Genomic DNA, 5,017 nt, shown 5'->3' on the forward strand with positions numbered 1-5,017 from the left:
AAATGTTTTAAATGAGTGATAAATCTTATGTACCGTATCAGTGGAATGACACTAGAAAAGTTAGAATTTTCATTGATATAAGAACATAAAATCTTTATTTATTTTTTTATTACTGTAATTAAAATTTATACATTTGCTACACTCCCAAATCCTTCCTCTCGCACTGGCCAGCATGTATGGCAGCAGGCGCAGCCTTCTCTTTTGGTAATAGGAAGTGGTGTTGGTTGGCCCAGCTCATCACTTACTCCACACGATACATAACACACGGCTTAAACATGTACGTGTTGTAAAGGAAGCCTATGGTGATGGAATATGGAGACCGACTGTTAAATAAGTTATATATATATATATATATATATATATATATATATATATATATATATATATATATATATATATATATATATATATATATATAATGCTTTATTGCAAGACTGAAATGTAAAAAAAAAAAAGTGAAATTAGTGAGGGTGTTTGGAGTGTACAGTATACCAGCACTAAGCTGAGGTGGTACTGCATAGTGTTTTCCATTTATTTTTTATGGTATAAGTTGTAATACAACTGTGTCTTTGGCTTTTGACGTACATTTTTCAGATTGTTATATCAGTTCATCCTTACTTCATTAAGAACATCCTGTAGACTTTCGTCATGAGCCATCCAGTCACATTTTGTTTCGTAATCCTGCGGGCAGTGAGAAAAAATCATCTTTCTCTGATGGCAGAGCTTTAAAAGAAAAAAAAAAAAAAACGAGTCCATCCTGTTGTCCATCCAAAACCATCTTTCTTTAAACAACCCATCTGGTTACGGCACTTCTTTGTGTCGCTGATTGCTGTTGCTGATGCGGTAGATTTCTGAAGTTTCCTGTGAACTTCTTTGTTAAAATCCTATCGGTCCTTATTAGGAGTGTGTTGCGCGAACGGGACTGCTGGGCCTGAGGGAACGTGCTGTTAAGTCTTATACCTGCTGGCCTGTATTAAAGGATACGAGTATAGCCTACTGTCCGTCATAAGTACTCATTCCTGGGAAACTTTGTAATGCCCATTTTAAAGTGAAAAAAAAAAAAATCAAAACTCTGCCTGCTGTGTGTTCTCAGCACATCATCGTTCATTGGTTGTTTTGCACAGGAGTTAGCTATTCTCCAAACAGGCTGATCCGAAAAATATTATTAATCGCGTACTACAGAATTTTGAAGCGGGCAAGTGCTGATATATACGGTAGAATATGATGGTCTAATAGAGCACATTAATTCACTGTTGTGTATGCCTTTCGTTCCTTTCTTTTGAAAGTGTATAACCTGAACCGTATAATACGATCGTAAATTTTTGCTAACATACTAAATCTGGGCTGGAACATTTGTCTATGTAGCTTCTGTGGTATGGCGAGCTCCTGCTGTGGTTCTGTCGCTCTAATTCTGTTGCTGTTTATACAGAAAGCAGTTTATAAAACAGGCAATAAATAGCATCAAGTGAGATGTTATTTGCCTGAACTGCACAGATGCTTTACGGGTAGCCATTACATTATTTAGGGTAGCCAAGAGGGAATGATGTGATGATAACGATGACTTCAACACTGCTTTGATCCATTCATTGTGATAATTCATTTTGTATTCTATTTCTACTTCCGTCTGACGATTTTAGTCAGCTCATAAGAGGCCCTTCGGTAATGAAAGGGTTGGGAACAGTCTCCACTACACAACTTTTTAGAGCAAGTAACCACTTAAACATATTTTGTTCTGGCCGCCACCTTACTGTCATAGTCATGTGAGGGAAGACCCTGCCCTCTCTAGGACCAGAGCCTGTCTCGATTTTAGTTCCTTCGTGCAGTAACGCCGTTTTCTTATTCTGGCAACAACCAGACGATTTTCTTTAGACCGGGACAAAACGAGATAAAACTGCTTCATTTTGTTCTTGCTGCCTTCTGATTATTGTATCCAGCTTAGGGGACTTCTCTGGTAGTTTGGGTGTTGAAGGATCAGTGGTGTATGTGCGATGGGATGAAAGTATAATGATGCACACACACACACACACACACACACACACACACACACACACACACACACACACACACACACACACACACACACACACACACACACACACACACACACACACACACACACACACACACACACACACACACACACACACACACACACACACACACACACACACACACACACACACTTGCCTATTACTAATCTGGCAGCAGGGAAGGCATCGATGTTTACATTAGGACGCGGGAGAATTCGGACGGGTGGGAACTCGGCTTCGAATGAAAATCGAATGAGATCAGCCAGAGATAAGGCGGATCTAATAATCTCCCTTATCTCGAAGTCTTTCTCTTTTTTCAGTCTTGCTTTTGTTTTCTTGTTCTTTTCCATCTCCTTGTATTGGATAGTATCATGGCATACAGTTTACAATTCCTTTTACAGTATTTGTTAATGGTGTCAGAACCCATTGAAGTCCCAGGGTAGTATCATGAGAGCTGAGACCAGGAAGCTATGAAACCTCCCCTTCCCTCGTAGCTTTTGGCGATGATTTCTGGGGTATGGGTTGATGACAGAAATTGTCTGGCCTTTGTGTATCGTTTGTATCATTGCTGACTACGGTACACAATTGTGGGGTGCAGGTTAATATCTAGTAATTACAGGTGTTCCATAAATGACCCTCAGTTATTAGGGATCGCTTATACCTTCGTGCCCTCAGTGTTGATAATAGCTACTTCCTATACTAATTTAATTAACACTAAAAAGTCTGACTGATACCCCGGTTCGTTCATCAGTTTGGGACCCAGTAGTGTAAATAAACTGTTGGTCGGCACTGTACATTGCTTACAAAAGTTATCCCTACCCAGGTGATCGATAATGTCCCAGTGAGTGCTGTTGCTGTTCGATTTAAATTTTCTTGAAGCAAAGGCTTCAGAATGTCCAATGTATTTTCCAAGTTATGTAATACAAGATTCATTTTGATGCTGTATTAATAGACTGGGTCCGCATAAATTTGGATATGAAGTTAGTGGAGAATATTTTCAAACATTCATGCTCTATTTCAAAATGTTAAGACGTAAAAAAGTCGAGACAATTTTCATGCAGTGTTTCAAAATGTTAATAGGTCAAAAAGTACAGATAATTTTCATGCAGTGTAAAAAAGTAGAGATAATATTCATGCACCGTTTCCGAATGATATGTAAAAAAGTAGAAACAGTTTCCATGCAAAGTTTCAAAATGTTAATAGGTCGAAAAGTAGAGATAATTTTGTAAACATCGTAGCTACATCAGGAAGGAAGGGAAGTCGGGTTGCCAGGAACACTGCTGTAAAGGAAAATGGAAAGAGCTTAGCCGAATGTTTTTTTTTTTTTTTCTTCTTAATCTTCTTTGCTTATTGAGAGGTGGCATGACGTACCGCACAATAGGGAGGAGGAGAATCCGGCCTGATGGGAACTCGGCTCTGAATGAAAGTCGAAGATCAGCGATGTATAACGCGGCTTAGTAATTTCACCATATATATATATATATATTTTTTGACGTTTCTTTTTCTTTCAGTTTTACTTGGAGAGAGAGAGAGAGAGAGAGAGAGAGAGAGAGAGAGAGAGGGAGGGGGGGGGAACCGAATCAATGAACTTTCGGTCTTATCCGTCCTTCTTTATTTTCTTATCTCTTGGTCCTTTTTTTTTTTTTTTTTGCTGGTATAACCGAAATATATATAACTAAAACAACTTATTATTTTATCTTTAATCCATCGCATCTATATATTTCCACTTCCTTTGACCCGAATAAAGTTCAGGGAAGCTCTGAAAATGCTGTAGCGCCGATTTCCAAGCCTAACATTTAAACATTTCCCTTTCAACATCACCGCTAGAACGTCGGCAATAACATTTCTGAAGGGTGTTATAGACATTAGCTGAATAAATACCAGAACATGTATTTAAGTGGTGCAGAGGTGGCATTAACCCTTTAAGTTTTATGACCTTTATTTATTTATTTATTTATTTTTGTAGTCTTGCTGTCACCAGTCGATTTTCCTCGGCTTAATCCCTTCATTCCAATGGTGTATTTTCGATTTGATTTTTGTCATCTTCAGACGATTTTTCGAGCGGCATGGGTTCGATATTGCTTCCATCAACACCACTGATACAAGTAGAGGTCCTCCTGAGTTAAATAAAATCGTCTGATGGTACGGTAGGAAGACTAAAACAAAAAGTCCTGGGGTTGAAAGGGTTAAGAGGAGACAGAGGACATAGAGGAGGGGATGGAGTTTTTTTTTACCCCTTCACTACAAGGGGTTTCTAGTAATGAATTAAACCAACCAACGGTATCAACAGCACAGTTTGAAATCGGTCGTCAAACTGAAGCTATTAAATATACGCTCTTGTTTAGCACTTCAGGTATATAACGTTTCGAGGGCTGAGGTGATGAGTGAATGATTTTTACGGCCCATTGCACTGTGTAGTCTAGCGTGATGGAGGGGTCGACGGATTTTGGGATTTAGTTTTCCTGTTTCTGATTCGTGTTAGCCTGATTTATAGTAGTGGGAAATGGGGGTTGAATGCCACACTGCTGAGGTTGATGATGATGATGTTGATGATGATGAGGAGGAGGAGAAGGAGGAGGAGGAGGATAAATGATGGTAGTGGTGATGGTGATGTGCTGGTGGTGTTGACAACGATAATGATGATGATAATATCTTTGATGACGATTTCGACGACAATGATGTTGGTGATGACAACGTTAATAATGCTAACTCTAAACATGTTCATTCTAAACTCGCACTCTTTCTCATACACAAACACTTTCCCTCTGTTTCCACGGTAAACACACACACACACACACACACACACACACACACACACACACACACACACACACACACACACACACACACACACACACACACACACTGTTGAAAGTATCGTGCAGTGAGTGAGTCTTATATTTACCCTGGCGTTCCGATACTCCCCGAACACACGATAACCGCTATCTCAGCAGCCTTATCTTTTGGCCGCGGGAAAGAGAGAGAGA

This window comes from Coenobita brevimanus, chromosome 93, assembly GCF_032717465.1.
Source record: "Coenobita brevimanus isolate Jiangsu-jjx chromosome 93, ASM3271746v2, whole genome shotgun sequence".
Classification (NCBI taxonomy): Eukaryota; Metazoa; Arthropoda; class Malacostraca; order Decapoda; family Coenobitidae; genus Coenobita; species Coenobita brevimanus.